The 25,773-nt window shown below is 46.3% G+C and overlaps 18 non-coding genes across 18 annotated transcripts; all 18 read right to left on the bottom strand.

Moving 5' to 3' along the window:
- Positions 1–76: 76 nt before the first annotated feature.
- Positions 77–148, bottom strand: trnae-uuc (transfer RNA glutamic acid (anticodon UUC)). The gene has a single exon. It is a non-coding gene; the product is annotated as a tRNA-Glu (tRNA).
- Positions 149–1,102: 954 nt separating this feature from the next.
- trnag-gcc (transfer RNA glycine (anticodon GCC)) lies at positions 1,103–1,173 on the bottom strand. The gene has a single exon. It is a non-coding gene; the product is annotated as a tRNA-Gly (tRNA).
- A 1,035-nt stretch (positions 1,174–2,208) lies between these two features.
- Positions 2,209–2,280, bottom strand: trnae-uuc (transfer RNA glutamic acid (anticodon UUC)). The gene has a single exon. It is a non-coding gene; the product is annotated as a tRNA-Glu (tRNA).
- A 954-nt stretch (positions 2,281–3,234) lies between these two features.
- trnag-gcc (transfer RNA glycine (anticodon GCC)) lies at positions 3,235–3,305 on the bottom strand. The gene has a single exon. It is a non-coding gene; the product is annotated as a tRNA-Gly (tRNA).
- Positions 3,306–5,349: 2,044 nt separating this feature from the next.
- trnag-gcc (transfer RNA glycine (anticodon GCC)) lies at positions 5,350–5,420 on the bottom strand. Its single transcript has one exon. It is a non-coding gene; the product is annotated as a tRNA-Gly (tRNA).
- Positions 5,421–7,464: 2,044 nt separating this feature from the next.
- trnag-gcc (transfer RNA glycine (anticodon GCC)) lies at positions 7,465–7,535 on the bottom strand. The gene has a single exon. It is a non-coding gene; the product is annotated as a tRNA-Gly (tRNA).
- A 1,036-nt stretch (positions 7,536–8,571) lies between these two features.
- trnae-uuc (transfer RNA glutamic acid (anticodon UUC)) lies at positions 8,572–8,643 on the bottom strand. Its single transcript has one exon. It is a non-coding gene; the product is annotated as a tRNA-Glu (tRNA).
- Positions 8,644–9,597: 954 nt separating this feature from the next.
- On the bottom strand, positions 9,598–9,668 carry trnag-gcc (transfer RNA glycine (anticodon GCC)). The gene has a single exon. It is a non-coding gene; the product is annotated as a tRNA-Gly (tRNA).
- Positions 9,669–10,703: 1,035 nt separating this feature from the next.
- Positions 10,704–10,775, bottom strand: trnae-uuc (transfer RNA glutamic acid (anticodon UUC)). Its single transcript has one exon. It is a non-coding gene; the product is annotated as a tRNA-Glu (tRNA).
- A 954-nt stretch (positions 10,776–11,729) lies between these two features.
- trnag-gcc (transfer RNA glycine (anticodon GCC)) lies at positions 11,730–11,800 on the bottom strand. Its single transcript has one exon. It is a non-coding gene; the product is annotated as a tRNA-Gly (tRNA).
- Positions 11,801–13,862: 2,062 nt separating this feature from the next.
- trnag-gcc (transfer RNA glycine (anticodon GCC)) lies at positions 13,863–13,933 on the bottom strand. Its single transcript has one exon. It is a non-coding gene; the product is annotated as a tRNA-Gly (tRNA).
- Positions 13,934–15,977: 2,044 nt separating this feature from the next.
- Positions 15,978–16,048, bottom strand: trnag-gcc (transfer RNA glycine (anticodon GCC)). The gene has a single exon. It is a non-coding gene; the product is annotated as a tRNA-Gly (tRNA).
- A 2,045-nt stretch (positions 16,049–18,093) lies between these two features.
- trnag-gcc (transfer RNA glycine (anticodon GCC)) lies at positions 18,094–18,164 on the bottom strand. The gene has a single exon. It is a non-coding gene; the product is annotated as a tRNA-Gly (tRNA).
- Positions 18,165–20,208: 2,044 nt separating this feature from the next.
- trnag-gcc (transfer RNA glycine (anticodon GCC)) lies at positions 20,209–20,279 on the bottom strand. Its single transcript has one exon. It is a non-coding gene; the product is annotated as a tRNA-Gly (tRNA).
- A 2,044-nt stretch (positions 20,280–22,323) lies between these two features.
- trnag-gcc (transfer RNA glycine (anticodon GCC)) lies at positions 22,324–22,394 on the bottom strand. Its single transcript has one exon. It is a non-coding gene; the product is annotated as a tRNA-Gly (tRNA).
- Positions 22,395–23,412: 1,018 nt separating this feature from the next.
- trnae-uuc (transfer RNA glutamic acid (anticodon UUC)) lies at positions 23,413–23,484 on the bottom strand. The gene has a single exon. It is a non-coding gene; the product is annotated as a tRNA-Glu (tRNA).
- A 954-nt stretch (positions 23,485–24,438) lies between these two features.
- Positions 24,439–24,509, bottom strand: trnag-gcc (transfer RNA glycine (anticodon GCC)). Its single transcript has one exon. It is a non-coding gene; the product is annotated as a tRNA-Gly (tRNA).
- Positions 24,510–25,527: 1,018 nt separating this feature from the next.
- trnae-uuc (transfer RNA glutamic acid (anticodon UUC)) lies at positions 25,528–25,599 on the bottom strand. Its single transcript has one exon. It is a non-coding gene; the product is annotated as a tRNA-Glu (tRNA).
- Between the last annotated feature and the right edge of the window lie 174 nt (positions 25,600–25,773).

Here is a 25,773-nt window from a genome sequence, read left to right as displayed (position 1 = left end):
AGGTTGATGAGGTGCAAGCATTGTTTCGCGCGGTGCTTTGATTGCTGGCATTTCAAACAGCCAGAAAACGCACTGGTTCCCTGACCGGGAATCGAACCCGGGCCGCGGCGGTGAAAGCGCCGAATCCTATCCACTAGACCACCAGGGAAGCTGTGAGAAGCGGCCTGCCAGCAAGCAGAACAAGGCAGTCTTTCCTCCTTGCTGCTTTGAAATTCAGGTCACTTTCACGCCAGGCAAACTTTTCGTACAAGATGACATTTTTTAGGCGAGATCACAAAGGACATGTTCAGGAAACCAAAGCATCAAGTGCGTGTAGGCGTCCACCTGAAATCTATTTGCTTCTGTGCTTTTCTCAGAGATACACAGTCAGAGAAAAGCCGTCGGGATATTGAATAATCAGCACCAAAATATCAAGGACAATGCAGAGGAAACAGTAATGCACTGCTTGAGACAAAGACTCAAACATATGCACGAACACAGATGTGTGCTCACTTTGTGTGAGTATGTCTCAGATATCCATATGATTCATGGAGGCGTGCAGTACAGTGTGAGGCCATTCGGCCAATCGTGCCAGTTCTGTCCACTTGAAAGATCAGACGTGCTTTCTCCCGCTGTTATCTGCATTTCCCTGTCCTCTCTCGTTCCGCAGAGCCCCGCACAAAAGACAAACAGAAGGAGAACACTATGCTAACGAGGAATTGATGCAGGAGGTTTTTATGCAGTTCCTCACCGTTTAAACTTGTTTTAGGTTCAATCTTTCGCTGTTGATCTTTTCCAAGGAGCGCTTTAAGGTGCTGCCAAAACGTTTAAAATTGGGGATGTTAAAATTCCTTCCCGTCGGGGAATTTCACCCCGGTCTCCCGCGTGACAGGCGGGGATACTCACAACGAGACTAACGAGGAAGTGAGCAATGCAATGTCTGTCAGAGTAAGAATCGAGCCTGTTACACAGGAACAGGATGCCATTCAGCCCCTCAAAGCTGTTGCACAGCAACAGGAGCAGAACATTCATACCCTTGATCCACTTGCACAGGTACAGCTAATAAATTATTTATGCTCATGTGATGTGTTTGCTATGAAATGAATTGTTAAAAAAATTAGCCTGCATTGGCCGGGAATCGAACCCGGGTCTCCCGCGTGGCAGGCGAGAATTCTACCCCTGAACCACCAATGCACGCCGACTTAATCGATTCTATTTTCTGGTAGCTACAATTTATTTTTGACTTTTGTTAATACAAGCGGGGACACTGCGTTAACATAAAAAGCAATATGCAGCAGATACTGCATCTGGAATTGTTGATTAAATGCTGGAAACACTTCGAAGGTCCTGGAAGATCTGTGGACAGAGAAACACAGGGTTAACCTCTCAGGTGCATGAGCTCTCGGTAGAGCTAAGATTTTGCACTTTTCTACTTCCCGTGGGAGTTTCCTTCCAACGTTGTTTAGCTGCTCAAAAATTACATAATTAAGAAACTAACCTTCCCCAAAAGAAAAAATAGGAGCAGGATTGGGCCATTCGGCCCCTCGAGCCCGCCATTTAAAAAGTTCGTGGCTGATGAGATCTTCGACACAACGCAACTTTGCCGCCCGTTCCCCATAACCTTTGACTCCCCTGTAGCTGAAATATATGTCTATCAGACATACAGAACCCGTTTGACGTCTTACAGTGTGGCCCGAGGGATAGTGTGGAGAAGCTGGGATTGCTTTCCTCTGGAGGCTAAGAGGAAATTTAATAGAGGCTTGCAAAATTACAATGGGTTTTGATAGAGGAAATAAAGACAAACGCTTTCCAATGGCAGGAGCGATGGTAACCAGAGGTAGAATTGTCTTATGCAGCGAATGTTAAGGCCTCATGAATATCAGGATAAGTTATCACGGCCCAGTTACTCTGTCATTCGAGTCTTGCACACGTTGCTAATGTGGCATTTTTCACACTGGCAATGAGTTGACTGATAGCCGTGCTGTGATCAGCTAAGTTTGTTAGGGAGATGCAGTCGGCAAAATAATACATGGAAGACGGATAATAACCGTGACTGTTCTGACACTGTGAGGCAAGGAAGCGAATGCTGCACCTCGGTACCGAATGATGCGCTGCTGACTGTTGAGGCAACAGCAGCGGTGTGGAAAATTGAAAGGTTGATGAGGTGCAAGCATTGTTTCGCGCGGTGCTTTGATTGCTGGCATTTCAAACAGCCAGAAAACGCACTGGTTCCCTGACCGGGAATCGAACCCGGGCCGCGGCGGTGAAAGCGCCGAATCCTATCCACTAGACCACCAGGGAAGCTGTGAGAAGCGGCCTGCCAGCAAGCAGAACAAGGCAGTCTTTCCTCCTTGCTGCTTTGAAATTCAGGTCACTTTCACGCCAGGCAAACTTTTCGTACAAGATGACATTTTTTAGGCGAGATCACAAAGGACATGTTCAGGAAACCAAAGCATCAAGTGCGTGTAGGCGTCCACCTGAAATCTATTTGCTTCTGTGCTTTTCTCAGAGATACACAGTCAGAGAAAAGCCGTCGGGATATTGAATAATCAGCACCAAAATATCAAGGACAATACAGAGGAAACAGTAATGCACTGCTTGAGACAAAGACTCAAACATATGCACGAACACAGATGTGTGCTCACTTTGTGTGAGTATGTCTCAGATATCCATATGATTCATGGAGGCGTGCAGTACAGTGTGAGGCCATTCGGCCAATCGTGCCAGTTCTGTCCACTTGAAAGATCAGACGTGCTTTCTCCCGCTGTTATCTGCATTTCCCTGTCCTCTCTCGTTCCGCAGTGCCCCGCACAAAAGACAAACAGAAGGAGAACACTATGCTAACGAGGAATTGATGCAGGAGGTTTTTATGCAGTTCCTCACCGTTTAAACTTGTTTTAGGTTCAATCTTTCGCTGTTGATCTTTTCCAAGGAGCGCTTTAAGGTGCTGCCAAAACGTTTAAAATTGGGGATGTTAAAATTCCTTCCCGTCGGGGAATTTCACCCCGGTCTCCCGCGTGACAGGCGGGGATACTCACAACGAGACTAACGAGGAAGTGAGCAATGCAATGTCTGTCAGAGTAAGAATCGAGCCTGTTACACAGGAACAGGATGCCATTCAGCCCCTCAAAGCTGTTGCAAAGCAACAGGAGCAGAACATTCATACCCTTGATCCACTTGCACAGGTACAGCTAATAAATTATTTATGCTCATGTGATGTGTTTGCTATGAAATGAATTGTTAAAAAAATTAGCCTGCATTGGCCGGGAATCGAACCCGGGTCTCCCGCGTGGCAGGCGAGAATTCTACCCCTGAACCACCAATGCACGCCGACTTAATCGATTCTATTTTCTGGTAGCTACAATTTATTTTTGACTTTTGTTAATACAAGCGGGGACACTGCGTTAACATAAAAAGCAATATGCAGCAGATACTGCATCTGGAATTGTTGATTAAATGCTGGAAACACTTCGAAGGTCCTGGAAGATCTGTGGACAGAGAAACACAGGGTTAACCTCTCAGGTGCATGAGCTCTCGGTAGAGCTAAGATTTTGCACTTTTCTACGTCCCGTGGGAGTTTCCTTCCAACGTTGTTTAGCTGCTCAAAAATTACATAATTAAGAAACTAACCTCCCCCAAAAGAAAAAATAGGAGCAGGATTGGGCCATTCGGCCCCTCGAGCCCGCCATTTAAAAAGTTCGTGGCTGATAAGATCTTCGACACAACGCAACTTTGCCGCCCGTTCCCCATAACCTTTGACTCCCCTGTAGCTGAAATATATGTCTATCAGACATACAGAACCCGTTTGACGTCTTACAGTGTGGAGAAGCTGGGATTGCTTTCCTCTGGAGGCTAAGAGGAAATTTAATAGAGGCTTGCAAAATTACAATGGGTTTTGATAGAGGAAATAAAGACAAACGCTTTCCAATGGCAGGAGGGATGGTAACCAGAGGTAGAATTGTCTTATGCAGCGAATGTTAAGGCCTCATGAATATCAGGATAAGTTATCACGGCCCAGTTACTCTGTCATTCGAGTCTTGCACACGTTGCTAATGTGGCATTTTTCACACTGGCAATGAGTTGACTGATAGCCGTGCTGTGATCAGCTAAGTTTGTTAGGGAGATGCAGTCGGCAAAATAATACATGGAAGACGGATAATAACCGTGACTGTTCTGACATTGTGAGGCAAGGAAGCGAATGCTGCACCTCGGTACCGAATGATGCGCTGCTGACTGTTGAGGCAACAGCAGCGGTGTGGAAAATTGAAAGGTTGATGAGGTGCAAGCATTGTTTCGCGCGGTGCTTTGATTGCTGGCATTTCAAACAGCCAGAAAACGCACTGGTTCCCTGACCGGGAATCGAACCCGGGCCGCGGCGGTGAAAGCGCCGAATCCTATTCACTAGACCACCAGGGAAGCTGTGAGAAGCGGCCTGCCAGCAAGCAGAACAAGGCAGTCTTTCCTCCTTGCTGCTTTGAAATTCAGGTCACTTTCACGCCAGGCAAACTTTTCGTACAAGATGACATTTTTTAGGCGAGATCACAAAGGACATGTTCAGGAAACCAAAGCATCAAGTGCGTGTAGGCGTCCACCTGAAATCTATTTGCTTCTGTGCTTTTCTCAGAGATACACAGTCAGAGAAAAGCCGTCGGGATATTGAATAATCAGCACCAAAATATCAAGGACAATACAGAGGAAACAGTAATGCACTGCTTGAGACAAAGACTCAAACATATGCACGAACACAGATGTGTGCTCACTTTGTGTGAGTATGTCTCAGATATCCATATGATTCATGGAGGCGTGCAGTACAGTGTGAGGCCATTCGGCCAATCGTGCCAGTTCTGTCCACTTGAAAGATCAGACGTGCTTTCTCCCGCTGTTATCTGCATTTCCCTGTCCTCTCTCGTTCCGCAGTGCCCCGCACAAAAGACAAACAGAAGGAGAACACTATGCTAACGAGGAATTGATGCAGGAGGTTTTTATGCAGTTCCTCACCGTTTAAACTTGTTTTAGGTTCAATCTTTCGCTGTTGATCTTTTCCAAGGAGCGCTTTAAGGTGCTGCCAAAACGTTTAAAATTGGGGATGTTAAAATTCCTTCCCGTCGGGGAATTTCACCCCGGTCTCCCGCGTGACAGGCGGGGATACTCACAACGAGACTAACGAGGAAGTGAGCAATGCAATGTCTGTCAGAGTAAGAATCGAGCCTGTTACACAGGAACAGGATGCCATTCAGCCCCTCAAAGCTGTTGCAAAGCAACAGGAGCAGAACATTCATACCCTTGATCCACTTGCACAGGTACAGCTAATAAATTATTTATGCTCATGTGATGTGTTTGCTATGAAATGAATTGTTAAAAAAATTAGCCTGCATTGGCCGGGAATCGAACCCGGGTCTCCCGCGTGGCAGGCGAGAATTCTACCCCTGAACCACCAATGCACGCCGACTTAATCGATTCTATTTTCTGGTAGCTACAATTTATTTTTGACTTTTGTTAATACAAGCGGGGACACTGCGTTAACATAAAAAGCAATATGCAGCAGATACTGCATCTGGAATTGTTGATTAAATGCTGGAAACACTTCGAAGGTCCTGGAAGATCTGTGGACAGAGAAACACAGGGTTAACCTCTCAGGTGCATGAGCTCTCGGTAGAGCTAAGATTTTGCACTTTTCTACGTCCCGTGGGAGTTTCCTTCCAACGTTGTTTAGCTGCTCAAAAATTACATAATTAAGAAACTAACCTCCCCCAAAAGAAAAAATAGGAGCAGGATTGGGCCATTCGGCCCCTCGAGCCCGCCATTTAAAAAGTTCGTGGCTGATAAGATCTTCGACACAACGCAACTTTGCCGCCCGTTCCCCATAACCTTTGACTCCCCTGTAGCTGAAATATATGTCTATCAGACATACAGAACCCGTTTGACGTCTTACAGTGTGGAGAAGCTGGGATTGCTTTCCTCTGGAGGCTAAGAGGAAATTTAATAGAGGCTTGCAAAATTACAATGGGTTTTGATAGAGGAAATAAAGACAAACGCTTTCCAATGGCAGGAGGGATGGTAACCAGAGGTAGAATTGTCTTATGCAGCGAATGTTAAGGCCTCATGAATATCAGGATAAGTTATCACGGCCCAGTTACTCTGTCATTCGAGTCTTGCACACGTTGCTAATGTGGCATTTTTCACACTGGCAATGAGTTGACTGATAGCCGTGCTGTGATCAGCTAAGTTTGTTAGGGAGATGCAGTCGGCAAAATAATACATGGAAGACGGATAATAACCGTGACTGTTCTGACATTGTGAGGCAAGGAAGCGAATGCTGCACCTCGGTACCGAATGATGCGCTGCTGACTGTTGAGGCAACAGCAGCGGTGTGGAAAATTGAAAGGTTGATGAGGTGCAAGCATTGTTTCGCGCGGTGCTTTGATTGCTGGCATTTCAAACAGCCAGAAAACGCACTGGTTCCCTGACCGGGAATCGAACCCGGGCCGCGGCGGTGAAAGCGCCGAATCCTATTCACTAGACCACCAGGGAAGCTGTGAGAAGCGGCCTGCCAGCAAGCAGAACAAGGCAGTCTTTCCTCCTTGCTGCTTTGAAATTCAGGTCACTTTCACGCCAGGCAAACTTTTCGTACAAGATGACATTTTTTAGGCGAGATCACAAAGGACATGTTCAGGAAACCAAAGCATCAAGTGCGTGTAGGCGTCCACCTGAAATCTATTTGCTTCTGTGCTTTTCTCAGAGATACACAGTCAGAGAAAAGCCGTCGGGATATTGAATAATCAGCACCAAAATATCAAGGACAATACAGAGGAAACAGTAATGCACTGCTTGAGACAAAGACTCAAACATATGCACGAACACAGATGTGTGCTCACTTTGTGTGAGTATGTCTCAGATATCCATATGATTCATGGAGGCGTGCAGTACAGTGTGAGGCCATTCGGCCAATCGTGCCAGTTCTGTCCACTTGAAAGATCAGACGTGCTTTCTCCCGCTGTTATCTGCATTTCCCTGTCCTCTCTCGTTCCGCAGTGCCCCGCACAAAAGACAAACAGAAGGAGAACACTATGCTAACGAGGAATTGATGCAGGAGGTTTTTATGCAGTTCCTCACCGTTTAAACTTGTTTTAGGTTCAATCTTTCGCTGTTGATCTTTTCCAAGGAGCGCTTTAAGGTGCTGCCAAAACGTTTAAAATTGGGGATGTTAAAATTCCTTCCCGTCGGGGAATTTCACCCCGGTCTCCCGCGTGACAGGCGGGGATACTCACAACGAGACTAACGAGGAAGTGAGCAATGCAATGTCTGTCAGAGTAAGAATCGAGCCTGTTACACAGGAACAGGATGCCATTCAGCCCCTCAAAGCTGTTGCACAGCAACAGGAGCAGAACATTCATACCCTTGATCCACTTGCACAGGTACAGCTAATAAATTATTTATGCTCATGTGATGTGTTTGCTATGAAATGAATTGTTAAAAAAATTAGCCTGCATTGGCCGGGAATCGAACCCGGGTCTCCCGCGTGGCAGGCGAGAATTCTACCCCTGAACCACCAATGCACGCCGACTTAATCGATTCTATTTTCTGGTAGCTACAATTTATTTTTGACTTTTGTTAATACAAGCGGGGACACTGCGTTAACATAAAAAGCAATATGCAGCAGATACTGCATCTGGAATTGTTGATTAAATGCTGGAAACACTTCGAAGGTCCTGGAAGATCTGTGGACAGCGAAACACAGGGTTAACCTCTCAGGTGCATGAGCTCTCGGTAGAGCTAAGATTTTGCACTTTTTTACTTCCCGTGGGAGTTTCCTTCCAACGTTGTTTAGCTGCTCAAAAATTACATAATTAAGAAACTAACCTTCCCCAAAAGAAAAAATAGGAGCAGGATTGGGCCATTCGGCCCCTCGAGCCCGCCATTTAAAAAGTTCGTGGCTGATGAGATCTTCGACACAACGCAACTTTGCCGCCCGTTCCCCATAACCTTTGACTCCCCTGTAGCTGAAATATATGTCTATCAGACATACAGAACCCGTTTGACGTCTTACAGTGTGGCCCGAGGGATAGTGTGGAGAAGCTGGGATTGCTTTCCTCTGGAGGCTAAGAGGAAATTTAATAGAGGCTTGCAAAATTACAATGGGTTTTGATAGAGGAAATAAAGACAAACGCTTTCCAATGGCAGGAGGGATGGTAACCAGAGGTAGAATTGTCTTATGCAGCGAATGTTAAGGCCTCATGAATATCAGGATAAGTTATCACGGCCCAGTTACTCTGTCATTCGAGTCTTGCACACGTTGCTAATGTGGCATTTTTCACACTGGCAATGAGTTGACTGATAGCCGTGCTGTGATCAGCTAAGTTTGTTAGGGAGATGCAGTCGGCAAAATAATACATGGAAGACGGATAATAACCGTGACTGTTCTGACACTGTGAGGCAAGGAAGCGAATGCTGCACCTCGGTACCGAATGATGCGCTGCTGACTGTTGAGGCAACAGCAGCGGTGTGGAAAATTGAAAGGTTGATGAGGTGCAAGCATTGTTTCGCGCGGGTGCTTTGATTGCTGGCATTTCAAACAGCCAGAAAGCGCACTGGTTCCCTGACCGGGAATCGAACCCGGGGCGCGGCGGTGAAAGCGCCGAATCCTATCCACTAGACCACCAGGGAAGCTGTGAGAAGCGGCCTGCCAGCAAGCAGAACAAGGCAGTCTTTCCTCCTTGCTGCTTTGAAATTCAGGTCACTTTCACGCCAGGCAAACTTTTCGTACAAGATGACATTTTTTAGGCGAGATCACAAAGGACATGTTCAGGAAACCACAGCATCAAGTGCGTGTAGGCGTCCACCTGAAATCTATTTGCTTCTGTGCTTTTCTCAGAGATACACAGTCAGAGAAAAGCCGTCGGGATATTGAATAATCAGCACCAAAATATCAAGGACAATACAGAGGAAACAGTAATGCACTGCTTGAGACAAAGACTCAAACATATGCACGAACACAGATGTGTGCTCACTTTGTGTGAGTATGTCTCAGATATCCATATGATTCATGGAGGCGTGCAGTACAGTGTGAGGCCATTCGGCCAATCGTGCCAGTGCTGTCCACTTGAAAGATCAGACGTGCTTTCTCCCGCTGTTATCTGCATTTCCCTGTCCTCTCTCGTTCCGCAGTGCCCCGCACAAAAGACAAACAGAAGGAGAACACTATGCTAACGAGGAATTGATGCAGGAGGTTTTTATGCAGTTCCTCACCGTTTAAACTTGTTTTAGGTTCAATCTTTCGCTGTTGATCTTTTCCAAGGAGCGCTTTAAGGTGCTGCCAAAACGTTTAAAATTGGGGATGTTAAAATTCCTTCCCGTCGGGGAATTTCACCCCGGTCTCCCGCGTGACAGGCGGGGATACTCACAACGAGACTAACGAGGAAGTGAGCAATGCAATGTCTGTCAGAGTAAGAATCGAGCCTGTTACACAGGAACAGGATGCCATTCAGCCCCTCAAAGCTGTTGCACAGCAACAGGAGCAGAACATTCATACCCTTGATCCACTTGCACAGGTACAGCTAATAAATTATTTATGCTCATGTGATGTGTTTGCTATGAAATGAATTGTTAAAAAAATTAGCCTGCATTGGCCGGGAATCGAACCCGGGTCTCCCGCGTGGCAGGCGAGAATTCTACCCCTGAACCACCAATGCACGCCGACTTAATCGATTCTATTTTCTGGTAGCTACAATTTATTTTTGACTTTTGTTAATACAAGCGGGGACACTGCGTTAACATAAAAAGCAATATGCAGCAGATACTGCATCTGGAATTGTTGATTAAATGCTGGAAACACTTCGAAGGTCCTGGAAGATCTGTGGACAGAGAAACACAGGGTTAACCTCTCAGGTGCATGAGCTCTCGGTAGAGCTAAGATTTTGCACTTTTCTACTTCCCGTGGGAGTTTCCTTCCAACGTTGTTTAGCTGCTCAAAAATTACATAATTAAGAAACTAACCTTCCCCAAAAGAAAAAATAGGAGCAGGATTGGGCCATTCGGCCCCTCGAGCCCGCCATTTAAAAAGTTCGTGGCTGATGAGATCTTCGACACAACGCAACTTTGCCGCCCGTTCCCCATAACCTTTGACTCCCCTGTAGCTGAAATATATGTCTATCAGACATACAGAACCCGTTTGACGTCTTACAGTGTGGCCCGAGGGATAGTGTGGAGAAGCTGGGATTGCTTTCCTCTGGAGGCTAAGAGGAAATTTAATAGAGGCTTGCAAAATTACAATGGGTTTTGATAGAGGAAATAAAGACAAACGCTTTCCAATGGCAGGAGGGATGGTAACCAGAGGTAGAATTGTCCTATGCAGCGAATGTTAAGGCCTCATGAATATCAGGATAAGTTATCACGGCCCAGTTACTCTGTCATTCGAGTCTTGCACACGTTGCTAATGTGGCATTTTTCACACTGGCAATGAGTTGACTGATAGCCGTGCTGTGATCAGCTAAGTTTGTTAGGGAGATGCAGTCGGCAAAATAATACATGGAAGACGGATAATTACCGTGACTGTTCTGACACTGTGAGGCAAGGAAGCGAATGCTGCACCTCGGTACCGAATGATGCGCTGCTGACTGTTGAGGCAACAGCAGCGGTGTGGAAAATTGAAAGGTTGATGAGGTGCAAGCATTGTTTCGCGTGGTGCTTTGATTGCTGGCATTTCAAACAGCCAGAAAACGCACTGGTTCCCTGACCGGGAATCGAACCCGGGCCGCGGCGGTGAAAGCGCCGAATCCTATCCACTAGACCACCAGGGAAGCTGTGCGAAGCGGCCTGCCAGCAAGCAGAACAAGGCAGTCTTTCCTCCTTGCTGCTTTGAAATTCAGGTCACTTTCACGCCAGGCAAACTTTTCGTACAAGATGACATTTTTTAGGCGAGATCACAAAGGACATGTTCAGGAAACCAAAGCATCAAGTGCGTGTAGGCGTCCACCTGAAATCTATTTGCTTCTGTGCTTTTCTCAGAGATACACAGTCAGAGAAAAGCCGTCGGGATATTGAATAATCAGCACCAAAATATCAAGGACAATACAGAGGAAACAGTAATGCACTGCTTGAGACAAAGACTCAAACATATGCACGAACACAGATGTGTGCTCACTTTGTGTGAGTATGTCTCAGATATCCATATGATTCATGGAGGCGTGCAGTACAGTGTGAGGCCATTCGGCCAATCGTGCCAGTTCTGTCCACTTGAAAGATCAGACGTGCTTTCTCCCGCTGTTATCTGCATTTCCCTGTCCTCTCTCGTTCCGCAGTGCCCCGCACAAAAGACAAACAGAAGGAGAACACTATGCTAACGAGGAATTGATGCAGGAGGTTTTTATGCAGTTCCTCACCGTTTAAACTTGTTTTAGGTTCAATCTTTCGCTGTTGATCTTTTCCAAGGAGCGCTTTAAGGTGCTGCCAAAACGTTTAAAATTGGGGATGTTAAAATTCCTTCCCGTCGGGGAATTTCACCCCGGTCTCCCGCGTGACAGGCGGGGATACTCACAACGAGACTAACGAGGAAGTGAGCAATGCAATGTCTGTCAGAGTAAGAATCGAGCCTGTTACACAGGAACAGGATGCCATTCAGCCCCTCAAAGCTGTTGCACAGCAACAGGAGCAGAACATTCATACCCTTGATCCACTTGCACAGGTACAGCTAATAAATTATTTATGCTCATGTGATGTGTTTGCTATGAAATGAATTGTTAAAAAAATTAGCCTGCATTGGCCGGGAATCGAACCCGGGTCTCCCGCGTGGCAGGCGAGAATTCTACCCCTGAACCACCAATGCACGCCGACTTAATCGATTCTATTTTCTGGTAGCTACAATTTATTTTTGACTTTTGTTAATACAAGCGGGGACACTGCGTTAACATAAAAAGCAATATGCAGCAGATACTGCATCTGGAATTGTTGATTAAATGCTGGAAACACTTCGAAGGTCCTGGAAGATCTGTGGACAGAGAAACACAGGGTTAACCTCTCAGGTGCATGAGCTCTCGGTAGAGCTAAGATTTTGCACTTTTCTACTTCCCGTGGGAGTTTCCTTCCAACGTTGTTTAGCTGCTCAAAAATTACATAATTAAGAAACTAACCTTCCCCAAAAGAAAAAATAGGAGCAGGATTGGGCCATTCGGCCCCTCGAGCCCGCCATTTAAAAAGTTCGTGGCTGATGAGATCTTCGACACAACGCAACTTTGCCGCCCGTTCCCCATAACCTTTGACTCCCCTGTAGCTGAAATATATGTCTATCAGACATACAGAACCCGTTTGACGTCTTACAGTGTGGCCCGAGGGATAGTGTGGAGAAGCTGGGATTGCTTTCCTCTGGAGGCTAAGAGGAAATTTAATAGAGGCTTGCAAAATTACAATGGGTTTTGATAGAGGAAATAAAGACAAACGCTTTCCAATGGCAGGAGGGATGGTAACCAGAGGTAGAATTGTCTTATGCAGCGAATGTTAAGGCCTCATGAATATCAGGATAAGTTATCACGGCCCAGTTACTCTGTCATTCGAGTCTTGCACACGTTGCTAATGTGGCATTTTTCACACTGGCAATGAGTTGACTGATAGCCGTGCTGTGATCAGCTAAGTTTGTTAGGGAGATGCAGTCGGCAAAATAATACATGGAAGACGGATAATAACCGTGACTGTTCTGACACTGTGAGGCAAGGAAGCGAATGCTGCACCTCGGTACCGAATGATGCGCTGCTGACTGTTGAGGCAACAGCAGCGGTGTGGAAAATTGAAAGGTTGATGAGGTGCAAGCATTGTTTCGCGCGGTGCTTTGATTGCTGGCATTTCAAACAGCCAGAAAACGCACTGGTTCCCTGACCGGGAATCGAACCCGGGCCGCGGCGGGGAAAGCGCCGAATCCTATCCACTAGACCACCAGGGAAGCTGTGAGAAGCGGCCTGCCAGCAAGCAGAACAAGGCAGTCTTTCCTCCTTGCTGCTTTGAAATTCAGGTCACTTTCACGCCAGGCAAACTTTTCGTACAAGATGACATTTTTTAGGCGAGATCACAAAGGACATGTTCAGGAAACCAAAGCATCAAGTGCGTGTAGGCGTCCACCTGAAATCTATTTGCTTCTGTGCTTTTCTCAGAGATACACAGTCAGAGAAAAGCCGTCGGGACATTGAATAATCAGCACCAAAATATCAAGGACAATGCAGAGGAAACAGTAATGCACTGCTTGAGACAAAGACTCAAACATATGCACGAACACAGATGTGTGCTCACTTTGTGTGAGTATGTCTCAGATATCCATATGATTCATGGAGGCGTGCAGTACAGTGTGAGGCCATTCGGCCAATCGTGCCAGTGCTGTCCACTTGAAAGATCAGACGTGCTTTCTCCCGCTGTTATCTGCATTTCCCTGTCCTCTCTCGTTCCGCAGTGCCCCGCACAAAAGACAAACAGAAGGAGAACACTATGCTAACGAGGAATTGATGGAGGAGGTTTTTATGCAGTTCCTCACCGTTTAAACTTGTTTTAGGTTCAATCTTTCGCTGTTGATCTTTTCCAAGGAGCGCTTTAAGGTGCTGCCAAAACGTTTAAAATTGGGGATGTTAAAATTCCTTCCCGTCGGGGAATTTCACCCCGGTCTCCCGCGTGACAGGCGGGGATACTCACAACGAGACTAACGAGGAAGTGAGCAATGCAATGTCTGTCAGAGTAAGAATCGAGCCTGTTACACAGGAACAGGATGCCATTCAGCCCCTCAAAGCTGTTGCACAGCAACAGGAGCAGAACATTCATACCCTTGATCCACTTGCACAGGTACAGCTAATAAATTATTTATGCTCATGTGATGTGTTTGCTATGAAATGAATTGTTTAAAAAAATTAGCCTGCATTGGCCGGGAATCGAACCCGGGTCTCCCGCGTGGCAGGCGAGAATTCTACCCCTGAACCACCAATGCACGCCGACTTAATCGATTCTATTTTCTGGTAGCTACAATTTATTTTTGACTTTTGTTAATACAAGCGGGGACACTGCGTTAACATAAAAAGCAATATGCAGCAGATACTGCATCTGGAATTGTTGATTAAATGCTGGAAACACTTCGAAGGTCCTGGAAGATCTGTGGACAGAGAAACACAGGGTTAACCTCTCAGGTGCATGAGCTCTCGGTAGAGCTAAGATTTTGCACTTTTCTACGTCCCGTGGGAGTTTCCTTCCAACGTTGTTTAGCTGCTCAAAAATTACATAATTAAGAAACTAACCTCCCCCAAAAGAAAAAATAGGAGCAGGATTGGGCCATTCGGCCCCTCGAGCCCGCCATTTAAAAAGTTCGTGGCTGATAAGATCTTCGACACAACGCAACTTTGCCGCCCGTTCCCCATGACCTTTGACTCCCCTGTAGCTGAAATATATGTCTATCAGACATACAGAACCCGTTTGACGTCTTACAGTGTGGAGAAGCTGGGATTGCTTTCCTCTGGAGGCTAAGAGGAAATTTAATAGAGGCTTGCAAAATTACAATGGGTTTTGATAGAGGAAATAAAGACAAACGCTTTCCAATGGCAGGAGGGATGGTAACCAGAGGTAGAATTGTCTTATGCAGCGAATGTTAAGGCCTCATGAATATCAGGATAAGTTATCACGGCCCAGTTACTCTGTCATTCGAGTCTTGCACACGTTGCTAATGTGGCATTTTTCACACTGGCAATGAGTTGACTGATAGCCGTGCTGTGATCAGCTAAGTTTGTTAGGGAGATGCAGTCGGCAAAATAATACATGGAAGACGGATAATAACCGTGACTGTTCTGACACTGTGAGGCAAGGAAGCGAATGCTGCACCTCGGTACCGAATGATGCGCTGCTGACTGTTGAGGCAACAGCAGCGGTGTGGAAAATTGAAAGGTTGATGAGGTGCAAGCATTGTTTCGCGCGGTGCTTTGATTGCTGGCATTTCAAACAGCCAGAAAACGCACTGGTCCCCTGACCGGGAATCGAACCCGGGCCGCGGCGGTGAAAGCGCCGAATCCTATCCACTAGACCACCAGGTAAGCTGTGAGAAGCGGCCTGCCAGCAAGCAGAACAAGGCAGTCTTTCCTCCTTGCTGCTTTGAAATTCAGGTCACTTTCACGCCAGGCAAACTTTTCGTACAAGATGACATTTTTTAGGCGAGATCACAAAGGACATGTTCAGGAAACCAAAGCATCAAGTGCGTGTAGGCGTCCACCTGAAATCTATTTGCTTCTGTGCTTTTCTCAGAGATACACAGTCAGAGAAAAGCCGTCGGGATATTGAATAATCAGCACCAAAATATCAAGGACAATGCAGAGGAAAGAGTAATGCACTGCTTGAGACAAAGACTCAAACATATGCACGAACACAGATGTGTGCTCACTTTGTGTGAGTATGTCTCAGATATCCATATGATTCATGGAGGCGTGCAGTACAGTGTGAGGCCATTCGGCCAATCGTGCCAGTGCTGTCCACTTGAAAGATCAGACGTGCTTTCTCCCGCTGTTATCTGCATTTCCCTGTCCTCTCTCGTTCCGCAGTGCCCCGCACAAAAGACAAACAGAAGGAGAACACTATGCTAACGAGGAATTGATGGAGGAGGTTTTTATGCAGTTCCTCACCGTTTAAAATTGTTTTAGTTTCAATCTTTCGCTGTTGATCTTTTCCAAGGAGCGCTTTAAGGTGCTGCCAAAACGTTTAAAATTGGGGATGTTAAAATTCCTTCCCGTCGGGGAATTTCACCCCGGTCTCCCGCGTGACAGGCGGGGATACTCACAACGAGACTAACGAGGAAGTGAGCAATGCAATGTCTGTCAGAGTAAGAATCGAGCCTGTTACACAGGAACAGGATGCCATTCAGCCCCTCAAAGCTGTTGCACAGCAACAGGAGCAGAACATTCATACCCTTGATCCACTTGCACAGGTACAGCTAATAAATTATTTATGCTCATGTGATGTGTTTGCTATGAAATGAATTGTTAAAAAAATTAGCCTGCATTGGCCGGGAATCGAACCCGGGTCTCCCGCGTGGCAGGCGAGAATTCTACCCCTGAACCACCAATGCACGCCGACTTAATCGATTCTATTTTCTGGTAGCTACAATTTATTTTTGACTTTTGTTAATACAAGCGGGGACACTGCGTTAACATAAAAAGCAATATGCAGCAGATACTGCATCTGGAATTGTTGATTAAATGCTGGAAACACTTCGAAGGTCCTGGAAGATCTGTGGACAGAGAAACACAGGGTTAACCTCTCAGGTGCATGAGCTCTCGGTAGAGCTAAGATTTTGCACTTTTCTACGTCCCGTGGGAGTTTCCTTCCAACGTTGTTTAGCTGCTCAAAAATTACATAATTAAGAAACTAACCTCCCCGAAAAGAAAAAATAGGAGCAGGATTGGGCCATTCGGCCCCTCGAGCCCGCCATTTAAAAAGTTCGTGGCTGATAAGATCTTCGACACAACGCAACTTTGCCGCCCGTTCCCCATGACCTTTGACTCCCCTGTAGCTGAAATATATGTCTATCAGACATACAGAACCCGTTTGACGTCTTACAGTGTGGAGAAGCTGGGATTGCTTTCCTCTGTAGGCTAAGAGGAAATTTAATAGAGGCTTGCAAAATTACAATGGGTTTTGATAGAGGAAATAAAGACAAACGCTTTCCAATGGCAGGAGGGATGGTAACCAGAGGTAGAATTGTCTTATGCAGCGAATGTTAAGGCCTCATGAATATCAGGATAAGTTATCACGGCCCAGTTACTCTGTCATTCGAGTCTTGCACACGTTGCTAATGTGGCATTTTTCACACTGGCAATGAGTTGACTGATAGCCGTGCTGTGATCAGCTAAGTTTGTTAGGGAGATGCAGTCGGCAAAATAATACATGGAAGACGGATAATAACCGTGACTGTTCTGACACTGTGAGGCAAGGAAGCGAATGCTGCACCTCGGTACCGAATGATGCGCTGCTGACTGTTGAGGCAACAGCAGCGGTGTGGAAAATTGAAAGGTTGATGAGGTGCAAGCATTGTTTCGCGCGGTGCTTTGATTGCTGGCATTTCAAACAGCCAGAAAACGCACTGGTTCCCTGACCGGGAATCGAACCCAGGCCGCGGCGGTGAAAGCGCCGAATCCTATCCACTAGACCACCAGGGAAGCTGTGAGAAGCGGCCTGCCAGCAAGCAGAACAAGGCAGTCTTTCCTCCTTGCTGCTTTGAAATTCAGGTCACTTTCACGCCAGGCAAACTTTTCGTACAAGATGACATTTTTTAGGCGAGATCACAAAGGACATGATCAGGAAACCAAAGCATCAAGTGCGTGTAGGCGTCCACCTGAAATCTATTTGCTTCTGTGCTTTTCTCAGAGATACACAGTCAGAGAAAAGCCGTCGGGATATTGAATAATCAGCACCAAAATATCAAGGACAATACAGAGGAAACAGTAATGCACTGCTTGAGACAAAGACTCAAACATATGCACGAACACAGATGTGTGCTCACTTTGTGTGAGTATGTCTCAGATATCCATATGATTCATGGAGGCGTGCAGTACAGTGTGAGGCCATTCGGCCAATCGTGCCAGTTCTGTCCACTTGAAAGATCAGACGTGCTTTCTCCCGCTGTTATCTGCATTTCCCTGTCCTCTCTCGTTCCGCAGTGCCCCGCACAAAAGACAAACAGAAGGAGAACACTATGCTAACGAGGAATTGATGGAGGAGGTTTTTATGCAGTTCCTCACCGTTTAAACTTGTTTTAGGTTCAATCTTTCGCTGTTGATCTTTTCCAAGGAGCGCTTTAAGGTGCTGCCAAAACGTTTAAAATTGGGGATGTTAAAATTCCTTCCCGTCGGGGAATTTCACCCCGGTCTCCCGCGTGACAGGCGGGGATACTCACAACGAGACTAACGAGGAAGTGAGCAATGCAATGTCTGTCAGAGTAAGAATCGAGCCTGTTACACAGGAACAGGATGCCATTCAGCCCCTCAAAGCTGTTGCACAGCAACAGGAGCAGAACATTCATACCCTTGATCCACTTGCACAGGTACAGCTAATAAATTATTTATGCTCATGTGATGTGTTTGCTATGAAATGAATTGTTTAAAAAAATTAGCCTGCATTGGCCGGGAATCGAACCCGGGTCTCCCGCGTGGCAGGCGAGAATTCTACCCCTGAACCACCAATGCACGCCGACTTAATCGATTCTATTTTCTGGTAGCTACAATTTATTTTTGACTTTTGTTAATACAAGCGGGGACACTGCGTTAACATAAAAAGCAATATGCAGCAGATACTGCATCTGGAATTGTTGATTAAATGCTGGAAACACTTCGAAGGTCCTGGAAGATCTGTGGACAGAGAAACACAGGGTTAACCTCTCAGGTGCATGAGCTCTCGGTAGAGCTAAGATTTTGCACTTTTCTACGTCCCGTGGGAGTTTCCTTCCAACGTTGTTTAGCTGCTCAAAAATTACATAATTAAGAAACTAACCTCCCCCAAAAGAAAAAATAGGAGCAGGATTGGGCCATTCGGCCCCTCGAGCCCGCCATTTAAAAAGTTCGTGGCTGATAAGATCTTCGACACAACGCAACTTTGCCGCCCGTTCCCCATGACCTTTGACTCCCCTGTAGCTGAAATATATGTCTATCAGACATACAGAACCCGTTTGACGTCTTACAGTGTGGAGAAGCTGGGATTGCTTTCCTCTGGAGGCTAAGAGGAAATTTAATAGAGGCTTGCAAAATTACAATGGGTTTTGATAGAGGAAATAAAGACAAACGCTTTCCAATGGCAGGAGGGATGGTAACCAGAGGTAGAATTGTCTTATGCAGCGAATGTTAAGGCCTCATGAATATCAGGATAAGTTATCACGGCCCAGTTACTCTGTCATTCGAGTCTTGCACACGTTGCTAATGTGGCATTTTTCACACTGGCAATGAGTTGACTGATAGCCGTGCTGTGATCAGCTAAGTTTGTTAGGGAGATGCAGTCGGCAAAATAATACATGGAAGACGGATAATAACCGTGACTGTTCTGACACTGTGAGGCAAGGAAGCGAATGCTGCACCTCGGTACCGAATGATGCGCTGCTGACTGTTGAGGCAACAGCAGCGGTGTGGAAAATTGAAAGGTTGATGAGGTGCAAGCATTGTTTCGCGCGGTGCTTTGATTGCTGGCATTTCAAACAGCCAGAAAACGCACTGGTTCCCTGACCGGGAATCGAACCCGGGCCGCGGCGGGGAAAGCGCCGAATCCTATCCACTAGACCACCAGGGAAGCTGTGAGAAGCGGCCTGCCAGCAAGCAGAACAAGGCAGTCTTTCCTCCTTGCTGCTTTGAAATTCAGGTCACTTTCACGCCAGGCAAACTTTTCGTACAAGATGACATTTTTTAGGCGAGATCACAAAGGACATGTTCAGGAAACCAAAGCATCAAGTGCGTGTAGGCGTCCACCTGAAATCTATTTGCTTCTGTGCTTTTCTCAGAGATACACAGTCAGAGAAAAGCCGTCGGGACATTGAATAATCAGCACCAAAATATCAAGGACAATGCAGAGGAAACAGTAATGCACTGCTTGAGACAAAGACTCAAACATATGCACGAACACAGATGTGTGCTCACTTTGTGTGAGTATGTCTCAGATATCCATATGATTCATGGAGGCGTGCAGTACAGTGTGAGGCCATTCGGCCAATCGTGCCAGTGCTGTCCACTTGAAAGATCAGACGTGCTTTCTCCCGCTGTTATCTGCATTTCCCTGTCCTCTCTCGTTCCGCAGTGCCCCGCACAAAAGACAAACAGAAGGAGAACACTATGCTAACGAGGAATTGATGGAGGAGGTTTTTATGCAGTTCCTCACCGTTTAAAATTGTTTTAGGTTCAATCTTTCGCTGTTGATCTTTTCCAAGGAGCGCTTTAAGGTGCTGCCAAAACGTTTAAAATTGGGGATGTTAAAATTCCTTCCCGTCGGGGAATTTCACCCCGGTCTCCCGCGTGACAGGCGGGGATACTCACAACGAGACTAACGAGGAAGTGAGCAATGCAATGTCTGTCAGAGTAAGAATCGAGCCTGTTACACAGGAACAGGATGCCATTCAGCCCCTCAAAGCTGTTGCACAGCAACAGGAGCAGAACATTCATACCCTTGATCCACTTGCACAGGTACAGCTAATAAATTATTTATGCTCATGTGATGTGTTTGCTATGAAATGAATTGTTAAAAAAATTAGCCTGCATTGGCCGGGAATCGAACCCGGGTCTCCCGCGTGGCAGGCGAGAATTCTACCCCTGAACCACCAATGCACGCCGACTTAATCGATTCTATTTTCTGGTAGCTACAATTTATTTTTGACTTTTGTTAATACAAGCGGGGACACTGCGTTAACATAAAAAGCAATATGCAGCAGATACTGCATCTGGAATTGTTGATTAAATGCTGGAAACACTTCGAAGGTCCTGGAAGATCTGTGGACAGAGAAACACAGGGTTAACCTCTCAGGTGCATGAGCTCTCGGTAGAGCTAAGATTTTGCACTTTTCTACGTCCCGTGGGAGTTTCCTTCCAACGTTGTTTAGCTGCTCAAAAATTACATAATTAAGAAACTAACCTCCCCCAAAAGAAAAAATAGGAGCAGGATTGGGCCATTCGGCCCCTCGAGCCCGCCATTTAAAAAGTTCGTGGCTGATAAGATCTTCGACACAACGCAACTTTGCCGCCCGTTCCCCATGACCTTTGACTCCCCTGTAGCTGAAATATATGTCTATCAGACATACAGAACCCGTTTGACGTCTTACAGTGTGGAGAAGCTGGGATTGCTTTCCTCTGTAGGCTAAGAGGAAATTTAATAGAGGCTTGCAAAATTACAATGGGTTTTGATAGAGGAAATAAAGACAAACGCTTTCCAATGGCAGGAGGGATGGTAACCAGAGGTAGAATTGTCTTATGCAGCGAATGTTAAGGCCTCATGAATATCAGGATAAGTTATCACGGCCCAGTTACTCTGTCATTCGAGTCTTGCACACGTTGCTAATGTGGCATTTTTCACACTGGCAATGAGTTGACTGATAGCCGTGCTGTGATCAGCTAAGTTTGTTAGGGAGATGCAGTCGGCAAAATAATACATGGAAGACGGATAATAACCGTGACTGTTCTGACACTGTGAGGCAAGGAAGCGAATGCTGCACCTCGGTACCGAATGATGCGCTGCTGACTGTTGAGGCAACAGCAGCGGTGTGGAAAATTGAAAGGTTGATGAGGTGCAAGCATTGTTTCGCGCGGTGCTTTGATTGCTGGCATTTCAAACAGCCAGAAAACGCACTGGTTCCCTGACCGGGAATCGAACTCGGGCCGCGGCGGGGAAAGCGCCGAATCCTATCCACTAGACCACCAGGGAAGCTGTGAGAAGCGGCCTGCCAGCAAGCAGAACAAGGCAGTCTTTCCTCCTTGCTGCTTTGAAATTCAGGTCACTTTCACGCCAGGCAAACTTTTCGTACAAGATGACATTTTTTAGGCGAGATCACAAAGGACATGTTCAGGAAACCAAAGCATCAAGTGCGTGTAGGCGTCCACCTGAAATCTATTTGCTTCTGTGCTTTTCTCAGAGATACACAGTCAGAGAAAATCCGTCGGGACATTGAATAATCAGCACCAAAATATCAAGGACAATGCAGAGGAAACAGTAATGCACTGCTTGAGACAAAGACTCAAACATATGCACGAACACAGATGTGTGCTCACTTTGTGTGAGTATGTCTCAGATATCCATATGATTCATGGAGGCGTGCAGTACAGTGTGAGGCCATTCGGCCAATCGTGCCAGTGCTGTCCACTTGAAAGATCAGACGTGCTTTCTCCCGCTGTTATCTGCATTTCCCTGTCCTCTCTCGTTCCGCAGTGCCCCGCACAAAAGACAAACAGAAGGAGAACACTATGCTAACGAGGAATTGATGGAGGAGGTTTTTATGCAGTTCCTCACCGTTTAAAATTGTTTTAGGTTCAATCTTTCGCTGTTGATCTTTTCCAAGGAGCGCTTTAAGGTGCTGCCAAAACGTTTAAAATTGGGGATGTTAAAATTCCTTCCCGTCGGGGAATTTCACCCCGGTCTCCCGCGTGACAGGCGGGGATACTCACAACGAGACTAACGAGGAAGTGAGCAATGCAATGTCTGTCAGAGTAAGAATCGAGCCTGTTACACAGGAACAGGATGCCATTCAGCCCCTCAAAGCTGTTGCAAAGCAACAGGAGCAGAACATTCATACCCTTGATCCACTTGCACAGGTACAGCTAATAAATTATTTATGCTCATGTGATGTGTTTGCTATGAAATGAATTGTTAAAAAAATTAGCCTGCATTGGCCGGGAATCGAACCCGGGTCTCCCGCGTGGCAGGCGAGAATTCTACCCCTGAACCACCAATGCACGCCGACTTAATCGATTCTATTTTCTGGTAGCTACAATTTATTTTTGACTTTTGTTAATACAAGCGGGGACACTGCGTTAACATAAAAAGCAATATGCAGCAGATACTGCATCTGGAATTGTTGATTAAATGCTGGAAACACTTCGAAGGTCCTGGAAGATCTGTGGACAGAGAAACACAGGGTTTACCTCTCAGGTGCATGAGCTCTCGGTAGAGCTAAGATTTTGCACTTTTCTACGTCCCGTGGGAGTTTCCTTCCAACGTTGTTTAGCTGCTCAAAAATTACATAATTAAGAAACTAACCTCCCCCAAAAGAAAAAATAGGAGCAGGATTGGGCCATTCGGCCCCTCGAGCCCGCCATTTAAAAAGTTCGTGGCTGATGAGATCTTCGACACAACGCAACTTTGCCGCCCGTTCCCCATAACCTTTGACTCCCCTGTAGCTGAAATATATGTCTATCAGACATACAGAACCCGTTTGACGTCTTACAGTGTGGAGAAGCTGGGATTGCTTTCCTCTGGAGGCTAAGAGGAAATTTAATAGAGGCTTGCAAAATTACAATGGGTTTTGATAGAGGAAATAAAGACAAACGCTTTCCAATGGCAGGAGGGATGGTAACCAGAGGTAGAATTGTCTTATGCAGCGAATGTTAAGGCCTCATGAATATCAGGATAAGTTATCACGGCCCAGTTACTCTGTCATTCGAGTCTTGCACACGTTGCTAATGTGGCATTTTTCACACTGGCAATGAGTTGACTGATAGCCGTGCTGTGATCAGCTAAGTTTGTTAGGGAGATGCAGTCGGCAAAATAATACATGGAAGACGGATAATAACCGTGACTGTTCTGACACTGTGAGGCAAGGAAGCGAATGCTGCACCTCGGTACCGAATGATGCGCTGCTGACTGTTGAGGCAACAGCAGCGGTGTGGAAAATTGAAAGGTTGATGAGGTGCAAGCATTGTTTCGCGCGGTGCTTTGATTGCTGGCATTTCAAACAGCCAGAAAACGCACTGGTTCCCTGACCGGGAATCGAACCCGGGCCGCGGCGGTGAAAGCGCCGAATCCTATCCACTAGACCACCAGGGAAGCTGTGAGAAGCGGCCTGCCAGCAAGCAGAACAAGGCAGTCTTTCCTCCTTGCTGCTTTGAAATTCAGGTCACTTTCACGCCAGGCAAACTTTTCGTACAAGATGACATTTTTTAGGCGAGATCACAAAGGACATGTTCAGGAAACCAAAGCATCAAGTGCGTGTAGGCGTCCACCTGAAATCTATTTGCTTCTGTGCTTTTCTCAGAGATACACAGTCAGAGAAAAGCCGTCGGGATATTGAATAATCAGCACCAAAATATCAAGGACAATACAGAGGAAACAGTAATGCACTGCTTGAGACAAAGACTCAAACATATGCACGAACACAGATGTGTGCTCACTTTGTGTGAGTATGTCTCAGATATCCATATGATTCATGGAGGCGTGCAGTACAGTGTGAGGCCATTCGGCCAATCGTGCCAGTTCTGTCCACTTGAAAGATCAGACGTGCTTTCTCCCGCTGTTATCTGCATTTCCCTGTCCTCTCTCGTTCCGCAGTGCCCCGCACAAAAGACAAACAGAAGGAGAACACTATGCTAACGAGGAATTGATGCAGGAGGTTTTTATGCAGTTCCTCACCGTTTAAACTTGTTTTAGGTTCAATCTTTCGCTGTTGATCTTTTCCAAGGAGCGCTTTAAGGTGCTGCCAAAACGTTTAAAATTGGGGATGTTAAAATTCCTTCCCGTCGGGGAATTTCACCCCGGTCTCCCGCGTGACAGGCGGGGATACTCACAACGAGACTAACGAGGAAGTGAGCAATGCAATGTCTGTCAGAGTAAGAATCGAGCCTGTTACACAGGAACAGGATGCCATTCAGCCCCTCAAAGCTGTTGCAAAGCAACAGGAGCAGAACATTCATACCCTTGATCCACTTGCACAGGTACAGCTAATAAATTATTTATGCTCATGTGATGTGTTTGCTATGAAATGAATTGTTAAAAAAATTAGCCTGCATTGGCCGGGAATCGAACCCGGGTCTCCCGCGTGGCAGGCGAGAATTCTACCCCTGAACCACCAATGCACGCCGACTTAATCGATTCTATTTTCTGGTAGCTACAATTTATTTTTGACTTTTGTTAATACAAGCGGGGACACTGCGTTAACATAAAAAGCAATATGCAGCAGATACTGCATCTGGAATTGTTGATTAAATGCTGGAAACACTTCGAAGGTCCTGGAAGATCTGTGGACAGAGAAACACAGGGTTAACCTCTCAGGTGCATGAGCTCTCGGTAGAGCTAAGATTTTGCACTTTTCTACGTCCCGTGGGAGTTTCCTTCCAACGTTGTTTAGCTGCTCAAAAATTACATAATTAAGAAACTAACCTCCCCCAAAAGAAAAAATAGGAGCAGGATTGGGCCATTCGGCCCCTCGAGCCCACCATTTAAAAAGTTCGTGGCTGATAAGATCTTCGACACAACGCAACTTTGCCGCCCGTTCCCCATAACCTTTGACTCCCCTGTAGCTGAAATATATGTCTATCAGACATACAGAACCCGTTTGACGTCTTACAGTGTGGAGAAGCTGGGATTGCTTTCCTCTGGAGGCTAAGAGGAAATTTAATAGAGGCTTGCAAAATTACAATGGGTTTTGATAGAGGAAATAAAGACAAACGCTTTCCAATGGCAGGAGGGATGGTAACCAGAGGTAGAATTGTCTTATGCAGCGAATGTTAAGGCCTCATGAATATCAGGATAAGTTATCACGGCCCAGTTACTCTGTCATTCGAGTCTTGCACACGTTGCTAATGTGGCATTTTTCACACTGGCAATGAGTTGACTGATAGCCGTGCTGTGATCAGCTAAGTTTGTTAGGGAGATGCAGTCGGCAAAATAATACATGGAAGACGGATAATAACCGTGACTGTTCTGACACTGTGAGGCAAGGAAGCGAATGCTGCACCTCGGTACCGAATGATGCGCTGCTGACTGTTGAGGCAACAGCAGCGGTGTGGAAAATTGAAAGGTTGATGAGGTGCAAGCATTGTTTCGCGCGGTGCATTGATTGCTGGCATTTCAAACAGCCAGAAAACGCACTGGTTCCCTGACCGGGAATCGAACCCGGGCCGCGGCGGTGAAAGCGCCGAATCCTATCCACTAGACCACCAGGGAAGCTGTGAGAAGCGGCCTGCCAGCAAGCAGAACAAGGCAGTCTTTCCTCCTTGCTGCTTTGAAATTCAGGTCACTTTCACGCCAGGCAAACTTTTCGTACAAGATGACATTTTTTAGGCGAGATCACAAAGGACATGTTCAGGAAACCACAGCATCAAGTGCGTGTAGGCGTCC

This window comes from Somniosus microcephalus, unplaced genomic scaffold (genome assembly GCF_052327205.1).
Source record: "Somniosus microcephalus isolate GS21.2 unplaced genomic scaffold, FLI_Smic_1.0 unresolved_chr8, whole genome shotgun sequence".
In the NCBI taxonomy this organism is placed as follows: Eukaryota; Metazoa; Chordata; class Chondrichthyes; order Squaliformes; family Somniosidae; genus Somniosus; species Somniosus microcephalus.
Note: the sequence above shows the minus strand (reverse complement) of the source record. Positions and strands in the feature narration are given on the sequence as shown.